The 21,017-nt window shown below is 35.5% G+C and overlaps 1 pseudogene across 1 annotated transcript in view; it reads right to left on the reverse strand.

The window, feature by feature from the left end:
* The window catches only part of LOC147872528 (ryanodine receptor-like), a 51,879-nt pseudogene extending 34,276 nt beyond the window's left edge, over window positions 1-17,603 (reverse strand). The window contains exons 1-15 of the transcript XR_015537146.1: window positions 16,902-17,603; window positions 16,708-16,813; window positions 15,990-16,084; window positions 14,250-14,432; window positions 12,218-12,389; window positions 11,596-11,800; window positions 10,483-10,649; window positions 9,393-9,490; window positions 7,644-7,846; window positions 6,326-6,536; window positions 5,169-5,377; window positions 4,132-4,372; window positions 2,723-2,796; window positions 1,887-1,953; window positions 440-537 (exon numbers count right to left, since the gene is read on the reverse strand). The product of XR_015537146.1 is annotated as a ryanodine receptor-like (transcript). The remainder of the gene's footprint in view (window positions 1-439; window positions 538-1,886; window positions 1,954-2,722; window positions 2,797-4,131; window positions 4,373-5,168; window positions 5,378-6,325; window positions 6,537-7,643; window positions 7,847-9,392; window positions 9,491-10,482; window positions 10,650-11,595; window positions 11,801-12,217; window positions 12,390-14,249; window positions 14,433-15,989; window positions 16,085-16,707; window positions 16,814-16,901) is intronic.
* Window positions 17,604-21,017: the final 3,414 nt, after the last annotated feature.

The following is a 21,017-nucleotide window of genomic DNA, read 5'->3' on the forward strand; positions in this document are numbered from 1 at the left end:
TTTTTGCAAGACATCTGTCTGCTGGATAATTATGTGCAATGCATCATAAACTGAGCACATATAAGCTACATGGCAGAGTGATAGCAGAAAGTTGGACAATGCTTTTGACATTGTACACTTAACAGGTACAATTGTTATATTACTGATATTTTTTAGATCAGTGACTTTTATGCAATATTGTATGTGACACGTTATTTTTCTATTACACTGAATGCAGCTTCACTAAAATGAGTCCAGATTTATAGATCAGATGTCACTGATTACTGTGGTATCAGTAACAGATCTAGCAACACAATGATTATTGATAGTGTAGTTCTTCTGGGTTGTCACATTATGTCGGATCTTAGATAAATACCAATGTTTCAAAGCTGTGAGAATCTTGGGGTCTCAAAATAATTATTAATGTAACTTGAGAAAAATTGGACAACGAGGTACTTACATTATAGCCATCAAATGCCCAAGTGTATTCATCACTGCCAAGCTGACATCCAGGGCTGCAATCAGCATGTGCCCAACCAACGCGCATTGGGCCTGCAGTCATAATCTCAAATTCAAAGTACCTGCCGGATTAACGACCACACAAAAGTAATGGATTATGTGTAAAGAATGAATTTCCATATTGGGAAAGCTAAAATGTTGAACAGCACTGAAGAGTTGGTATTTAATTCTGATTCTGAAAAACAATGTCTCTGATATAGAATGCAAGCAACCTCAGAACAAAGTGATGATACTGTTGTGACACAAAGCATGACACAACACAAAAGGGGAAACAGGGGTAGAGTAATTCAGATTATGACGAGCCATTTGAGGCCACCACCCTACACAAAATTTGGCCATGAATAATTTATAATTTATAGTAGAACATCCCAAAAAAGCAAGAACTATTTGGAATAAAACTATAACAGCTGTGCAGCAGATATAAGATTTTGTAATAATTTATAAAATCAGGATAAACACATATGATAACAGAGCACAGTGTGCCCACTGATAGAACTAGCATACGCATAATTTGTATTGGATATTTTATTGCCAAATCATATAAAAATGTACTGAATACACCAATGTGAATGAAACATACTGTGAATTTTACAGGACAAAACTACATGTAAAAATTGTGTAGAAAGGGTAATAATATTTAGTACCAATTCTTATAAATCAAAAAAATTTTCTATGGGGAACAAGAAATGCCATTTAAAAAGTTACCACTTTTTTTTCATTCCATCAACAGCAGCAGTTTTTTTTGCAACTAAACAATATTATCAAAAAAGAAAACTTCTGTGTGTTGATAACCATTTTAGAATCATCTACTTTTACTGTCATCATGAATATATTGTATAAAATTGATATGAGTCAAAATTGTCTATACATGTTATTTTGATATCCTCAAAAATATAACATGTTATATTTTGATTCACTCATGCTTTTCAGTTGCTATACAGTAACTTACCATTTTCCTGTACTGACTGCATAATTCTTCTCTACTCTGTATGTTCTGAATGCCATATGCTTACTTCTTGCGGCTGAAACAGAATGATGCTGTTACATTTTCTGTTCTCCTAACTCGCAAATTAAACTTTTCTAAACCTCCTTCCTCTGCCTATATTCCTAATTCGAAACATCACACACTCCATGGTGCAGGATAATCTTTGAACATTTGACTGTTACAAAGCATAATTAGAACATTTTAATGTCAAGGCTTTGAGGCGTTAAATTCAGTGCCACTTAGCCGTTGTTCCAAAGCTATATGAAAAAAAATCTTGCATAATTAAGAACAGAGAATAAACCAAATATAAAGTCTGTTGAACAGTGCACATGTTGGAAATCAACACAGAATTAAAATTTTTGTTTCCAACACACCTCTGAACGACCAATTCCTTAAAACATACCTTCAAGTTGCTCTCCAGGTTGTATCCGTAGGCCAGCAATGTTCGAACAGTCTCACTTGCTGTGTCCCTGATAATACAAAATAGCGAAGTTATGTACACCCACAACATTCAGGAAATTTTATGTGCTTCATAGCTTACCTTCTAACACGTTCACTGGTGGGAATATAAATATATCAGTTCAATCTTTTGCCACCATATCGAAACTTCTACCAACCAAATTAAGACACACTGTAACCTCATATTATGACAACATAGACAGAAATTTAGAAAGTATTATGCAAGGCAAATGTTTCCAAAGGACAAACAGAGAGAATGAAAAAAACCCAATAATAAATGTAAAAACCGTGGTCAAGAATGCCAATAGATTTGAAAGTTTCCAAACATCCTTTTGCTAAAAAATTATTGTTTCAATGCTTTCCTAAAACAATGTAATTTTAAGATAAAATCTGAAAATCTTTAGGTGGTTTAGGTTACAGCCATGTGACATTATGCACAATTTGAAATTTGTCAAATTAGATGGCGTGTCTATGCACACCAACAAAAATGCATTTTTATAACTCAAGGAGCAAAGTAAAATATCACGGTACTGAGAGAAAATTATTATTTGTTGTCTTTCACAGATTATGGTAATTCACAGACATTCAACTATAGTCGAATGCTGCGGCATTAACGTTAAGTGGCTAAGATTACAATCAAAATTCAATGATTCACTGTAATGGTGGTTACTTTCTGGCCTCTTCATATGAGATGTAAGGCTTAGTATTAGAATACAATGGGCTACAGCCATACTACATACACAGAAAACACAAATGCCACAGCTACAATTTAATACATACCGGTTTGCTTTCTTGATAGCATCATCCACTTTACTGTAAGGAACCAAATGTGGACTCCTCTTCATATCAGAATCCTGAAAGGTATTACATTTTTTTTAAAAATTTATGGTCACATACGCAAAAAAACTAGCTGCCATTTACACTGTATCAGTCATGTAATGTAGGCAGAATGATTATACTTTATTTATTGGTATAATTTTCACATTTATATATTTTAATGAACAAAGCAGATAAACTTTGTCTTATTTAAACTGTACAAAGAAAATACTTCGGATCACACTGTATGCTAAATATTGATCTACACTGAAATTACAAGTCAATTTTAAAGGGTACTGACGATGGTGTTTTACAATCGAGAACAATGAATTCTCGGACTATGTCCATCATGTTTTTTTTTTTAAAAAAAAAACTCGCTACATTTCAGAAGCTGAATCTTCTGTCCTCAGGTTAAAAAGTGGGGAGGGACACTTACTCAGTTGGATCCAATAGAAACAGTTGTTGAGGTTAGCTCTTTCAGTGAGACCCAACTGAGTAGGTGTTCTTTTTAAAAACACAGGTGATGGACATAGTCCAAGAATTTAGTGACCCCGACTGAAATTACACTTATAAAAATTCAATACCTTCAAACTAAAATTACTCTTTATGTCTCAGTCCAGTCAGTCTTGTAAGTAAGAAGGAGCAATTTAAGGTAACATTAAAAAGATACTTAATTACACACTCCTTTTACTCTGTCGATGAATTTCTAATGTCTACAAGTAAGTGATAAATTTTATTCTGTGTGTAATGGGTAGATCTATTTGTAACTTATCATTTCTCTAGGTGAACCCTTTGTTTGTATTGTAATTTATATAATAGTATGAATTGTACTTTATAATATGTATTGTATTATTATTATGACCTTTTCCACATCCTATTGTCATCTGACTATCTTATGGATCCATGGAATGTAATAAAATATGTACGTACGTCAGTGCAGCATCTTACATAAGTGTGTCGCTCTGAATTCAAAATTAGATTTAATGAGAGAATCATGTTTTCAGAAAACACAACAAAATAAAAATTCATAAACCCACTGCAATAAGTAGGCAAAACTTAACCTCTGAAGTCCGAATGGGACATGTGGCCCAGTAGGAATATCCAAATGGGAAAATGGGACACTGCTGCCCCATTTCATCATGACATTATTAAATGCTTTATATACATATAAAATAAGATACTCTTTTGTCTGAAATGCTTTTATGAGCTTCTAAGACTGTCAGAGATTTATTTGTAATTGAATAATCAACTTTGAGGCATGGGTTTCTTTCAGTGACATCGCAAAAAAATACAAATATTTAAAACACCTAAATGTGGGGGGGGGGGGGGGGGATTTAAATAGCTGTATTTTAAAGGTTAAGATGCATAATTACCTCATTCAAGCCATACGTCCACCCCTGCAGAATTCGTTCCTTTGCCCACAGATTACGGGTATTTTCTGCCAGTTGATCCACCAATTCCTCCATCTTAGGAGTGAGAGCTATAGCACTAAGATCCAATGGAGCTGGCTTGTAGCCATTTGACTGTAGAAATGGTTCATTTGGAAGACGAACAGACTTGATGCGAGATGGAGGCTTATCCATCGTTAAGTAGTAGCCCAAAGCCATTACAGTTCTAAAATAATAATAGTGTTTACACATTCATATGTATTTGTTGCAAATACACTTCAACTTTCATTAAGTACATTGCCATAAATTATCATATTTATGTTCACAGAAACCCTTGTATTGTCAGATTCTCAAAAATTAAATGTGTGAGAATCAGAAAAAGGAGTTATATGTTTGTGGATGAAGATTGCCATCCATCATCGGGGCAATCACCCTGATCTGCCACATGTCGGGGTGATCACCCTGATGATGGAGGTGGCAAGGACTTCTGAAACGTCGGTAATCTTCTACCAGACTACACAATGCTACAACCCAGAAGACAGGCATCTTCAAGGTTCTATCTATGGATAAGAAACATGCAACATTTTGACCTGGCCATTCCCTCTTCTTGTTCGCCACTCCTAAAGTTCTGGAACCTCCTCCACCTCTCCATCGATCAAACAACTCTGACTGCCCAAAAAGTACTTTTCTCTCTGGCCTAATCCTGCACTTACCTCAATATAACACAATGACTTCCTTATATTTTAACCCTAAAGATGGAGGCAGCAGCATGTTCTCCTGGTATATGACCACAAAACTCAATAATCTCATGAATGTTTTGTTACGCACATATTCCAGTATCCCTTATTAGGTTGCTGAATGTATTCATTATGAGAGCAAATCATAATAAACAGGATTGACTTATTTTACAAACTTGCTTAGTTTTAAATTACAGGCCTGAATGGAAAATTTAACTCCTAAATTTTAAACTAGCTAAATTGTACTGTATAATGTAAAATCAATATAAGTTTTTGATAACTTACTTCAGTGTCTGTACAGCAAGTTGGGAGTCATAACGTTTCTCAGCTGGTGGCAACCTCTCAAACTGAATGAGACACGGATGGATCTTTCTCACGCCATCTCGTCTTTCGCCATATTGCCAGCCAGCTTCAATGTTGTTCGTAGCCCACATTTCATGAATGTTTTCTGCTAGACGGTCTCTTATACTCTCCACGTAAGTTGGAAGTGTTACCTAAAACAGAAAGGAAATTGTTTTACAAAAAGACAACCAGAAAAAGATGCATAAAATTGTATCTAATAAAATTTAATCGCTATAACAAATCGTCATGCAAATTACCATCACATGTAGCTGTATAAACACTTCAAGCTTTCTGCACAGTACAAAGAGCTTTATTTTATTTGACGGATGAATAGGGGAAGTAGTTTCTTGTGTATACTGCAACACAGAGTTCACTTACAATCTGTTCTAGCCTGCGTCCACACCTTAGCTATATAATGTAATGTTTTAGAATACTAAATTTATCTACAGAATAAAAATTCCCAGCACAGTGTGTGTCGTCTTATATGACAGAAAAGCAGGACATAACGGATGATGCTATGTCCCGCAGAAGAATCTACTCTTATGGGTATTTAAATATTCTTCTAAAATGCAGCCTATTGTAACGTTTTTAAATGTTCCTGTAATATTTCTCTGTACAAAGAAAATAAAGCTTCCTTCACAGCATTTGAAAAACCAGACAAAATATATCCTTTTCTTCTTATCAGAAGGTAAAACACATGCCGGCGCAGTGGCCACGCGGTCTGAGGCATGGACCTCGTGCGCCTGGCCGCTGCAACCATGAGTTCAAGTCCCACTCAAGGCATCGATGTTTGTCTGCGTCTTAAAAATATAATTATGAGAATGGCCAATAGAATATTTTACTACTTTTAACTGCAATCTTACATTATTAATAATTATTACATACAAGACATGTGAAGTAACAGATTGAGAAATGTACTAACAACAACCTCTTCTAATACACAAATAATTAAGCACTGTTGATAGCTCATGTACCAAAATGTGTATATTGTAAATCATATATGTTAAAGTACTAATAGTTCAAAATAAAATACACCTGAAATCAGAAAATGTACCACAGAAATATTTGAATATCTAGTAATTAACTAGCAGTTCACTTACAGCTGTAGTGTCAACGGGTGTTGGTACAAAGGCAGTATCATCTTCCACAGGCCAAGGTCCAGAAAGAACAACCTTATTAAGGTTTCCAAAGTAAAAGCATGGATCAATTGACAACACTTGCTGGGGCAGTAAACTTTCAACCAGTGGCGAGAATTCCTCAGGAGGAAAGTACTTCGAGCGGCCGTGGTCACCACCGAGAAGAAATCGGCAGCTAAAAATTGAGAAAAAATGGTGCAACTACCAAGATCTGTTCTTGAAGACAAATATCTTTAACAATGGGTAATAAAGATACGCTGTTCTGCATTATTGTTACATAAAAGGTATGAATCCATCTTACAAATGGAAGGAAAATGATATAATTCCTATATTTATTGTGTGGTATGCCCTAAAAACACAACAATACTTACAATACAGTATGTACATTTTCCTATTTTCTGGCGTATGGGACTTGGGGCTTGTGTTAATCTTTGTTCTTCACATAATGGATTACTTTTATTTCAAGAATAAACCCAATTTAAAAGATGAATTTACAGTTCTGATAGAGTCTATCACATTAATAGTAATAAATGTGCGTATCTCTTTCTGTAAAACACAAATTTAAAATTTAGTATGTAACAGAAACACAGATTAAAATTCCATTGAAGTTAAATTAGACATTAAAAATATGGAAAGGTAAATTGCATGGAAAATTCACAGTAACATAAAAACTACAATGATTAATATGTAAATAATTTCTATAAACATATTTATAAATACTGAATACTGTACAGCACAGACATGGTATTAAATAGACAAGTCACAAATGAAAGATCATTAAGACTAATGTGAAGATATGGGCAAATACTTTTCTCTGTATAAAGAGCAGAAAGATTTCCTATTACAGAAATGAGAATACAGTAAAATCCCAAATATCCACGTGCAGATTATCTACGCATTACTCTGCACTTTTTCCGTAAACGAAGACACACGTCAACTAGGCTCTCAACCTTCTCCTGGACTGCACTACAAAAACATTGCACTTCTAAAAGAACTGGGGTAGCTTAGTCAGTGTAGTGACTGACTACGAGCTGAATGAACAGGGTTCAATTTCCAGCAGGGGAAAAAGATATTTTCTCTTAGTCTCCATTTCCAGACAAGACTCTGGTACCTGCAGCCCTTTCCCTAGGGGTAAAGTCACCAGAGCGCGAAGCTGACCGCTCCCCTCCATCTAGTGCTGAAGGCAAGAAAAGAGTGGAGTTAAGTAAGTACCAAGGAGACTGTGAATGTTTGAAATACACCAGTGACAGAGTAATGTCCAACACTTTGAGATTAAATATACCTAAGTTTGGATAGAGCAGCTAATTACTGGAAAGAACATGCCATCATCCAAGTTAAAATTCCCGAATGACCCTTTCACAACGCGTCCATTGAATGTGAATGTTATGACTGGAACTGTCAAATCCAGTGCACAGCCAATCACATCATCACCTTTCCTGATGTAAGGTTCTGTTGCTTCTGGTATCACAACAGTATTTCGGCCACCTGTACAGAACAAATATTTGTTAGAATTGTTGGTATACAATTATGAATATTTTATAGTGACAATAATAAATGGTCTTTGTCTGTAAGAGAGTAAAGGTGCGTATGCAATCCCAGAGAACGTTAATTGCACATTCTGGCCATATGCCAGACAGCTGTTAACATAGGTTTGAAATATGATGTAAAAATTAACTGTCAACCAGTACTGTACATTTCAGGTTTATAGAAGGATATAGTTCAGTTGCAAGAATTTGAAATTTGATTACAGAAAGGAAATTGAAATCTTTGGGGGGGGGGGGGGGGGGGGGGGGGGCACATGCACGCACGCATGCGCACACACACACAACATTCATTTTGAGTGTTTCTAAATTTCAAAATAACATGTTTCTGCTGTCAGAATTTACTATCATATTAGGAGTTTCATGACTAACAAAATATGCACATTCTTTTATGTGAGATGGTTAATACAGCATCCTAGTCTATCATGAGTTCAAGTTCATAATGTTATGGCAAGTTCTCCATATATTGGAGCACGAGAAGCTGATTATTTACCATCAATCTTCCGCGTATATTTCAGATTAGAGTCCTGAAGAGCTGCTTCTATGCAGCTATGTAGGCCATAGTGCTGTCCTACATAACATACCTATACATTTTATTTTGTTTTCAGTCAATTGATCAAAAAATGGTGTCAGTATTAATGTAACGTAACAGTCAGAATAACTGCTTCATTAAAATAAAATGCAAGTTCTAGGTCATGAAGACGATTCCTGAAACAACCTGCAGTATCAAATTTTTGCTTCGTAGTCTGGAAGCAGAATGTGTGTAGTTGTTGTTCTGTGGGGTCCAAAGTTTAACAGATCTGTTGCCACACGGAGCGTACTTCTTGACATTTCACATTTAAAAGCCAAGAGATAAGACATTTCTGGGCTTGCTCATAATTCAGCACAATATTATCAAGAGTTTCTTTGGTTGTTACATGTCTTTTTGAGGTTTTTGTTTTGTCCAACACTGATCCTATTACATGAAACTTTGCCATTATCATGCAAATTATAGGTGTGGAAGGCACTGTACCTCCAAAGAAATTTCTATGAAACCTTCTTTAACATTCTGGCTCATGCTTTAAAAAAGGTACTCTATATGAATACAGTTTGTTCAACATTGTATTTCATCACACTACATTCTTATCATATGCACAGACGAATCCATATTTCAAAAAACGGTAGTACATCGTTCTCAATTTGTGGTAATTTTTCTGGGAAGAAACAGATAGCCTATCAAAGCTCTTGGTCTCATGATAAACTGAAGTCCCTGAATGAGTCTACCTCCTCTCAGGATTCTCTGAACAAAGAAAATGTTTCAATGCTGTTTTCAATTTCCCTTTAACTACATGCGAGAAATCCTTTCGAGAACTTACATTTTGGCCTTTTCATATTAATTTTTATCAAAACCAAGCCATTAATCCATCTCACCTACATGCACATTACTTTACGTATGTGGACCTCATATCACGTGATGTATGAAATCTGGAATATGATTTATGTGTTCTTACCCATCCAAAGGCTTCCTCCATCAAATCCATAGGAATACAAGTCATCACCAGTACCATTGCCACCCCATTTCTCACCGCCACCTGGGTAGGGTATATACCTGTATATAAAAAAAAATCCACAGTCGTAATTAAATATTTAAAGAACCAAAATGCATCTGAGACCTTCAAATTGTTGTAGATACAATGGAATTTAGTTTCAATTATTTATTAACATGTACAAAACGCATAACCGCTGTCACATAATAAGTTCAAATACAAAGCAAGTGTAGTGAAAATAAGTAAGTAATAACTTTATATTTATATTTCTACGTATCATTTGAACTTATAATATATTATCAGCAAAAATAATGAGCCTCATTACAGGAAATGTGACTTCTAACAGACCTGGTACTGCTCCAAGTGTTCTGAACAGAGTTATGATAATGAACAATAAATGTAATGTAATGTGGTCCGCAACCCAAATGTCAAGTCCGAAACTGCAAGAAACTCTTATCACCCAGGGAGCAGCTTGCTAGAGACGAAGGCGATGCTGCGCGCGTCTACGTATCTACGATGGTTTTTCATCAATACCATATGCGGACATATTCTCTACTGTCTGTAGCAACCATCCACCACGAACACCCCCACGTTGGAATCTGGGAACTACTGCCTCACAATAACATCGGACCAATTCATCAGTCTGCCTTCATATGGAGTTTCTGAACATTTTCTTTTTTCCTTTTCCATAACATCATTATTCTCCAGATCTAGTCCCTGCAAGTTACTGTTTTCAAGAATGAAACCCTCTTGAAGACATGTAAGTTCTATCAAGCACAGGAGGTGGCACATCAGGTCACAGGAATTCTTCCAGCAGTGACACAGTCACTCACTATTTTGAATGTGTGACCATGATAACTAGGAAGCTCACATGGGAAACAGTATATGAATTTTCTGACCATCTCCCACACACATATAAATACGCAGAAGGAAACGTACATTAAGGCACAAACATCACACAGATGAACGTCAATTCATGGACTAATACACGATATCTATATTTTCAATGTGTATTAAGAATACACAGAACACGTACAGTAATATTCACTCTTACCCAGCAGTGTTTGCCCAGCCAATCCTAAGACGTGGCATCATATGGGTTGTCTGTTCAACATGGTCCACTGTTACTTCAAAATACCACTTCTGGTACATTGAAGATCCTTTCACTCTTCCCACAAAGATGTTTGGTCTCCTCACATTGGAGGTACAAAAGGTTTCAATTATGTATCATAACCTTAACATAAAATTATCAATTATTAAACATTTTATAAGGAATTACATTTTATGTGGAATCATAAGTCTAACTTTTTGATCCATGGGATGTTGTTATTTTTTTATTTAGTGTTCTGTCTGACGACAGGTCCATATGAACAGGATCCTTCAATCCTTTTCTCGGACTGGGACCTGTTCATATACGTTCTTGGCAGATGATCCAGAAGTGGTTTGCCATTGCCTTCTTCTGTGTGTGAATGGAGTAATTGTTGGGATGCCACGGAGGAAAACTCCGTGTTGCCTAGACCACGGCCTTGCCCAACACAAGTTATAAATTCGAACCCGAGACCCCAGGATTACAAGGCCAGCTTTCTAACCGCTAGACCACCGTGGCGGAGTTGTGAATGCAGTAAGAAATATTTTTGAGTATCCATGTATTTTAATTATTCATGCATCTTATCTTCATTAGCCTGGATAATCAGAAGTTTACCACAGCAAATTAATGCTTGTACATTTTTAAATTTCCTTTCAAATTTTTATAAATAATTATTGATCGAATAAAGATGACATTAATTCAGACATTTACGTACAATATAAGTTCAGACTATCCCATAAAAATTAAATATGAAATACGGCCCTTTGGTCTCATTTTAATTAAGTTCTTTATTATTAGTGTGCTGCTTCAACATCCAAAAGGCCTATTACAGATACAGCACAATAATAAATACAAGAAGGTAACAACATATAGATTATACGATTAAATATAATTTTAAAGCTATCTCAAAGCTACAATTAACTTTTATCATACACGAATACAGAATTTAAATGTTGCATTATCAGATTACTGGCTTGATGATTCAGCAATGATCGTACTACTGCAATGCACGGCCAAATGAATTGTGCGTAAGCCATGATGCAAGGACAATAAAGGTTAAGACTCTCCCTCACTCATTCATTTTCCTTGTTGCAGTACATCAGAAGACACATACGTGATGAAGTCGGTGAAGAGAGAACCGCACTTCCGAATCACACGGGCCATTCTAGACTCTTCTTCTTGACTACGGCTGAAGTCTAAACCATCATCCATCTTTCCTTCCTCATGGAGTACAGCTTGCTTTTCCTCAACTTTACCAACTCCTTTCTTTTTTTGTCTCGTATGACTGAAAGAAAGAAAGTGCAGTATTGGAATAAATATTTTATAAAAATTAATTTATCTTAGTGTGAATGCTAGGCTGTGACAGAATCTGCTATAAATATTTTACAGCTTATTTTATTAAACTTCATATTAGTGCAATGATTCTATGGTGTCCTTAACAAGATTTTTTCTTTGAAGAAACATTTTAAATTTTGCTTCTGAACAGTTTCAGTAAGACAGTATTTAGTTTCTCCATAACTGCATGTTACAATGCCACATTATTATTCATTGTGCAATGACTGTCAGGTAAAACTACAACTCTCTTTGTCAACACTTATTTAATATAATATAATAATTTCAAATTCTTATGTTATAAATCTGGTAACTTGAAAAGTAAACACCTTATGACCCAATTTAGTTGACGGACGATACGTATACAGACCTTGTACAAGAGCCACAGCCCTGAATCTGAGTGCTGCACAATGACAGTACTGTCACCATATTTGATGATGGGAGCTCCGATCACTTCTAGATCCTTTTCTTCCAGGACCACTTTTAGGTCATCCTTCTCTTGTCGCAAGCAGAAAGTGGACGTGGCAAGTGCAGCATCATCTCTGCGTGCAAAAATGTTACATGCATTTTTCCAAAACAGAGATGAATATACTCTCATCCTAACTTTCAAAGCAAAAGCTATTTAACACCAGTTGCCCAGCTGTTCTGTTCAAGAGCGTACGATATTACAATACGTGTAAACTCATTAAAATCATTTGTTTTCTAATTGAGAGAAATTGGAGAAAAAACTGTAAGTCATAAACCTATAATACGAGTAGTAAGGATATTTTATACTTGAGTTGTAGTAAATCTTTGCAAGACTGTATACTCTTGGGGTCCTTCTAGTTAAATGTTATAAGGTTTATAATTACTGATGGGTCAGGCGTTGTATATAATGCATGTAGGCCTCAATCTCATGTAATGCAGAAATGAAACTGCTTCAGATTCTGAGGAACAAAAACTAAAACATCATTACCACCTCTGCCCAAGTTCTGTTTATATGAGCATATGCACAGAACGACTGTAAAGTCATGCAACCCATTCCTGACACACATTCTATTCTAAAAAAAAAATAAATTAAGCTGAAATCAGAAAACAAAGAAAAATATATTTTATATTATATGTTGCTAATGTCCATTGTGTTCGGTGATGCACGCACTCAGGCTTTCGCTCAAATTTAATGAACTACAGTGTAGAGTTCCTGTTACAGAAAAAACAGTTCACCAAAAACAAGAAATTGTCAATTTCTTCGGCACAGGAGAATCTGGAAATCTAATCATAAACTCATGCTGGCCATGTTAAGTAAGAACGAAATGGTCAAACACTTTCTGCACTTCTGAAGAAATTATCCTTGCACTTCAACTGCTGTAAGGCATTAAAAATATATTAAAATTAGCCATCAATCACAAATATAATATTATTAAAAGATTAAAATATCATTTTAAGTTCCCTATCGAGTACTCGATTTACATGTGGAACTTACACGACATGTTTCGGCCATATATAGCCATCATCAGGTGTTATGTATTTAAACTTATCACTGAATTACTGATTTTTTTACTGATTTTAATGATTTTTAGTCTTTATTTTCTTATGATGTTCTTGTCCTTTATATTGTTTCTTCATTCGTTGTAGTATCACAGGTCACTAATATGTTTGTAGTTTTTCGTATTTCGGTAACCAGCCATGATCCAATACAGTACAGTACATCTCCGATCTCTCATAATACTGATACGATATTACTTCTTGGTCCATATACAAAACATTGACATCACTACGAAATATGAAATACAAACATATTAGTGACCTGTGATACTACAACGAATGAAGAAACAATATAAAGGACAAGAACATCATAAGAAAAATCATTAAAAATCAGTAATTCAGTGAAAAGTTTATATACATAACACATGATGATGGCTATATATAGCCGAAACATGTCGTGTAAGTTCCACATGTAAATCGAGTACTCGATAGGGAACTTAAAATGATATTTTAATCTTTTAATAATATTATATTTGTGATTGACGGCTAATTTTAATATATTTTTAATACTATATAAATCACAATGACGCATCTACAATATCTTATGCTGTAAGGCAACTGACGGACTAGTGCGAGGAGGTTAAAACATGACGTGCCATGTGTGGGCCTTGTACACCCACAGCAGTATTGTGTTTTTATTAATCCAGTTAAATTGTATTGAACTGCAACCATCAGCAAATATTTTAATATGGGTTATGTGACTTCTCAGTTGCCAGCCATCTCTACTGGCAGTAGAATCCAATGGTTCAACACTGCTAATGCAAATGTCAACCACTGGATACAACCCTGAGCCAGTTCCAACTTCACAACCTATTTCTGTAAAATCCATACTTCTCTTATTCTATGGTTATGCTATTTATCTTCCATAGTTAACATACTTTCTTACTAGGTAGAGCTCATTGTTCTCATTAACTCCCAAGTATCGAACAGTAGTGAGGTGGCGGATCCTCATCAGATGATACCAGTTGATGAAGCCGCCTGCCCATTTGGTTCTTGCCAATTCCAGTCGCCACAGCGATCTAGCTTGACTCATTACACTGCCGCCCCCATGAACAACAATGCTGAAAAAAATTAACAATTAATTGCATACAACAGATCGCCATGGCTGTGCGTTCTATGATATGTGTGGTTTTGGACCATTCAGACTGGAATCACAGGTTTCAATTCAGGTTGAAGCATGTTTCTAAGTACATAACACACAAAAAAAAACAATTTCTGTGTTCATTTCCACGTGTGTCTGCCAACGGAGTGACTATCACGTGGCCACTCTTTGTCTTCATACCCCAGGTTTCTGTTACAGACTTGTACTGGCTACACAGAATTACCATACCAGCTGTTTAAAAATTTAAATTGACCATCACAAACCTAACACTTTGGACATGAAGGGTAAATCCCGTTTTCCTAAATAATCAATTTCTAACACAATTATTTATTATTAAGTGTTCTGTCTTACGACAGGTCCATTGCTCTGCCCAAAAAGAGCTCTCCAGTTGTCCCTATTCTCGGCTTCTCGTTTTAATTCCTGGAACGTCACCTTCTTTCCTTGTTTAAGGTCGTTGGTTAGCTGTATCAATCTTATTCCCAGTCCTCGCTTTCCCTCAACCTGGCCTTCGATGATATCACTCAGTAATCCATTCCTTCTCATAATATGTCCCAGCCAGTTAGCTTTCCTTCGTGTAATCGCCTGCAGAATGTTTCTTTGCTCGTTGACTCTCCTCAATACTTCTTCGTTGGTCACTCGATCCGTCCACCTGATCTTCTCTATTCTTCTCCAACACCACATTTCAAAACTCTCCAGGTATTTCTGTTCCTTCTTCCTGAGTGTCCAAGTCTCTGCTCCATACGTAACACTTCACTAGTTTCTTCTTCATCTCCAAGCCCAACTTGCTAGTGAGAAGTATCCTCTTCTTGACGAAAGCTGCCTTGGCCATGGCTATCCTTGCTTTTACTTCCTTGGTGCATAGGGCGTCCGTCGTGATTATTCTTCCCAAGTACTTGAAATGCTCCACATTCTCAATCTGTTGGTTTCCAATTACAACATTCAATGGTTCTGCTCTCGGTGCTATCCTCATTACCTTTGATTTTTCAATGTTGATTTCCATTCCATACTCTCTACCTGTTGCTGCATGTACAGGTTTTCGATTAGTCTTCTATCTCTCCAATCAATTCCAATTCTCTGTAGGATCCTCATTAATTTCTTCCATTTTACTCGATCGAAAGCCTTCTTCCAGTCGATGAAGCAGGCACATACTTCTTCCTTCCTTCTTCCTTGACATCGAGCTAACACAATTAGAATGAAAAAATTTAATTATAAAAATTAAAAATATTCCAGTGAGATCTGATAATTTCAAGATGAGTATGAAGATGGTTGTTTCTTGGATATAGCACCATGTAATATGGTATATATCAACCAACATTTCAGAGGAGCTTATTGCCTGCATCATCACTCTGATGACGGAGATGGTAAGCTCCTCCGAAACAAACGTCTATATCTGCAAGACTACACGACGCCACATCCCAGCAGATAGCCATCTTCTTTAAAAACAATCCCTTTCTAAACATATAAAGGACCATACCTCATAACTGTATTTCATCCCTTCCAATAACACAAATCTTACTTTTGTCCAGGTTGGATCAGTCCAAGTAGATGGAATGGTGAGGCATTCATCGCCCCCATGGAAGAAACTTAACACATCACCACCAAAGACATAACCTCAAATATGAATGTGCATTGTCTCAGTTACGCATCTTGCTTCAGATAGCACTAAACCATTCAGTTTCCGTTAACAAATACAACCTATAATAATATCATCTAAATGTATATGCTGAGCAGTCAGTTTTGTGTAACTACATGCATGCATCCCCCCCCCCCCCCCACACACACACATACATATATAACAGTTGTCATGTCCACAATATAATACAACTATATTTTAATGGTGGTTCATAATATCATAAAGCAGAATCTCTTCAAGTTAAGAATCAGACTTCAAAGTTATTTTTGGCATTGATCTACTGAGGTAACAACTTCTATATTGTCATTGAAATCACATTTACCAACTTAAATGAAGCGATCAATTTGAAGTATAAAATTTAAAACTGCCAGTAAAATGAAGCATTTGTTGCAACTATAGATTTGAAAGTGACAATGTGTTTTTTTTTGGGTTGTGACATCAAGAAGACTCATAGGAAGACACCAAATTTCAAAGACAGTATGTTTCTCCAAATCCACAGAGCACCACAACTTGGAAGAACAACACCATCATCTTCTATCTATACTTTATAGTATGCCTGATTATAATTACTCTCTAGTGAGCTGAAGTGCTGTATACATACCTACATACTTCATCCTGCTGATACCAGTTCCATACGGTTGCACAGACCAGTGAGACACGTGAAAAGATGCGTTCACCACAGACAGGTCATTTTCTTTAGCTGTTCGCTTTAAAATGGCAAGAATGAGACAATTACAGGTTTTATTCCAACATTACGGCCAGGTTTTAAACCAGGTGTGGGAATATCCAACTTACCATCTTACTTCCCTCTAAAAGCATCTTTCAAACAAATGTTTTGCTCCTTCTACCAACTTCTTCCACTTCCCAACCAGTATCTCAACTTGTAATTGTAGCTCTGCTGCAAAGTTTCGGTCAGCATTGTTCAGCAGTTTCTGTGTTGTTATCATTTGGCTGCAGTGTTTCAATATCATCTTGGAGAGCCTGTATAAAATTTATACAGACTCCACTGTATTTTCTGTTTTTGTCTTACTATTCTGTTATAAAATTCACAGCTACAATAATTAATTTATAAGGGTGTAGGATAGAAATCACCAACATTCTTCTCTCTGTAATTCAGCCTCTTCCTTCAGAAACAGAAACTTGTTCAACTGATCGTAAATTTGATTATTCTTATGAGAGTTGAAGACTCATCACTGTGATCACAAAATCCTGTTATATATTCTGAGTCACTTCAAAACAGAAGTCATTTAAAGAAATAAATATCAATATAATTACTCCTTTATGCCACCACATGTTCTTGTACTTGTGTCAAAAGTTTTGAAGTGCATGTATATTGCATGAAATGACATGTTCGAAATAGTTCTTACTTTAAGTCCTCCACACAAGGGAAAGATAACACACATAAATTCAACAAATGCTCAAATAACGTCACATTAACTTGCACGACCTCGCAATATATGACAGAAGAAATGCAGTGGACAGAAACGATACAGAATAGTTACGCCATTTTCTCGTACGCAGGGATGGCAACATCTGAAAAGCAGCGGACACATCCCGCCATCGCGGGAGAATGAGGGATATTCGATTATCATTCTTTGCGCACTGTAACAGACTCTGCTGCCATCTACCGACCACGGATCTGAAGTAGATCTACGTCGAAGCACACTCCGTTGACCTGCTGTGTGAAATGCTGCCTGCAATACCTCACGTACTGTAATATATGTATGCCAGTAGTTTCTTAATAGGTTTCCCAAACTGTCTCCTTCCTTTACATTTCTGGATCAGAACTTTGTATTTCTCATATGCCGCATATATGTTCCATGATCGCCTATCACATCCTTCTTAATTCAACTGCACTAAAAGTTTTAATTAAAAAATAAATTAAGAAGCTTCTTATTATGTAATTGTTCCCAGTATTCTGTTACCGGATCTCTTCTAAAATCTCAAACATATTCCAAGACCTGTACTCTCAAACTCTCTTCTCTTTTATGAGAGACTAAGTTTCACACCCCAAAAAACAACAGGCAGAAAGACTCTTGCATACATACATACATCTTTATTACATTCCATGGATCCATAACTTAGTCAGATGACAATAGGATGTGGAATAAGTCGTAATAATAATACAATACATGTTATACAAATACAAGTCATATAAATGTCACAAAAATACAAACAAAGGATAAATTACGACTTACTTTTAGACATTAGGGATTCATCGACAGAGTAAAAGGATTGTGTAATTAAGTATCTTTTCAATGCTGATTTAAATTGTGCCTTTTTATTTACAAGACTTGTGAGATTTGATGATAGACTGTTGAAAATTGGTCTATGAAGCAGATTTTTATTCCTTGTGTTGACGTGGTGTATAGTTTGAAAGAGTTCTTGGTTATTTACAATAAAATTCATTAACAAGAATATGTATTCACATGGAAGAGCTAAGATCTCTAATCTCTTAAATAGACTTCTACATGAATTCCTAGGTCTTACACCAGCCAATAACCTAACAATTTTCTTTTGTAAAGTGAATATCTTTTTGATGTTTGATGAATTTCCCCCCAAAATTATTCCATATTTCATTAAATAGTTAAAATAGGCAAAATATTCAGATCTGAGTGTGTCAGAGTTGCTGACATGCAACAGAGATCTAACTTAGGTATCAGTTTATCAATATGATTAGTCCAATTTAGGTGATTATCAATTTGCAAACCCAAGAATTTTGTGTTTATTGACTCTTGTATATACTTCCCACTATAACCAATACTTAAAGCAAATTGTGGAGAGTTATTTGTTATAAATTTTATTAGATTTAGGGCCAGTTTGTTAGCAGTAAACCATCTACTCATTATGAGACAGAACTGTTTGATGTTGAACAGAAATCATCAAAATTTTTATTTGAAATTATGACGCTTGTGACATCAGCAAATAGTTTAATAGTATGTACTCTTTGCACAGAGAAAATAAAGTTAATTTACAAAAGGGAGGTGTGTATGTCTGTCCTAGCCACTTATTTGTATATTTGAAGTCTATAAAAAGTGGATGTATTTTGACAAACTATTATATTTGAAGTTTCATTAGATCCATCTACTAATTCTAATTTTCATTACCAGCTGACAATAATAACAACCATTTCATATAAACACCAATATACATTATGAAACATAATTGACAAGAATCTCACTAATTATTCCTCTGAACAAAAAACATTCTGGAAAAGACTTGTAAGAAATAATTGGATACACATTTTTATGTAAATTTAATTTTCTGGTAAATTATCAAATACATAAAAACATAAGACGCGTAACTTCAAAATGTCTGTAGAAGTTGCTTACACTATCACGTGTTCTTTGTCATGTATCTTTTTTGATTCATAAAATAAATATGTCATGTGGAGATTATGTTATCTGTCAATATGTCCATTCAAATGCTTTATGTCAAAAACTGCTTGGAAGATTCTGATGGCTGAATTCCAATGTTTGGAGTTTCCAGCAAAAGTTGTCTTCAGAATGTAATTCTGGTTATCAATCATTTTAATATTATTTCTACTTTACACAAAACAAAAATTAAATTTTCCTAGTAGCTTATCATATAAGAAGTTTATGCACGATGTAATACGTACTTTCCACTAAGTTCTACACCTCTTATTAGAACTATTTTATATAGTATACATTTTATTAAAAAAGCACAGGTAATAATTGATGTCACTAGTAGAATAAGTGTATTATATCTAGTGCACAGGAAACTCAACTACCATACTTTAGGTCCAGTTAAAGTTTAGTTTTAAATTTTTGATTTCAATAGCTGAAAATTACCAACACAGTTCAGTTGACTATGAATCCATTAATGAAACATTATCACTGCTCAGTCAGAGACTTGAGGTGAGTAATGAAAGGGCAATGGCTGCAAATGAGGCACATAAATTAATGGATGTCAAGCATGGATGAAGTACAAACTGTCTCACCTAAGTCTATAAGGATGGCATGCTGATGGGAGGTGAGTTGTCGTAGCAGGTTCTCGTACGGGACGTGATAGTTAGGGAACTTGCTTGTATCTATTGGAGCAACTTTCAGACAGTACTGCTCTGCCAGGAAGTGCCAAACATCCCCACGCTTGCTGCGTGGAACTCCTGCAAAAACATCCAACAATCTTGTGAAATTAAACACTTTAGTAAGAAAGCCCCTAACAAATTTATTATGCAGAGGTGATACAAAGAATGATTATGAATTATCTTTGCACTTCTAGACATTTTATTCTAAGAAAATCTATGCTCAATAATAACATTTTCAGGATGTAGACCTTAAGTATGAACTGTATGTTGTGGTTTCATGAAATCCCATCAATGAAGGCAATGCAGAGATGGTTTTGAAGAGAGTCTGGGCTAACCTCACCTGCCAAACCATCCACTTATGCTTCATACAAGCCTGTTTCTAAACAAACTGTGAACAGAATGTGAAATGCATTCATATATTGCCCATGATAACACATTTCATTTTCATTGCAGTGTGACAATTTCTGAACAGCTGTTTGCCCCTAGGTCCCTGCAATTTCTTTTTGTGTCGGAAGGGGGGTTGTTTGACAGACTGTCTACCCCTGCACCAATAATTCAAAACCAAAATGACATCAAAATTCACATCTGAGATGATGATGTATGTGCAAATGTGCAATCTTTGGAATGAGAATGACAATCATTTTGACACATGTAGAATCACCAGCTGGGCTCACATTGAAATTAGGTAACTGACTTCAAAACGAGTTTTTATTCATGCCCTACAAATTTCATTATCGTGCATAGCTTACCTTTTTAAAAACATTTTTTAAAAGTGAAAAGAATATTTATAATCATCTTGTATTGTGAAATAAGGTGATTACGAATGGTATGTTACATGAACGAATTGGTCATGGCTTATTTTA

Source organism: Zootermopsis nevadensis, unplaced genomic scaffold (genome assembly GCF_977971745.1).
Source record: "Zootermopsis nevadensis isolate Lab colony 2312 unplaced genomic scaffold, Znev_1.0 Znev_ptg000026l, whole genome shotgun sequence".
Classification (NCBI taxonomy): domain Eukaryota; kingdom Metazoa; phylum Arthropoda; class Insecta; order Blattodea; family Termopsidae; genus Zootermopsis; species Zootermopsis nevadensis.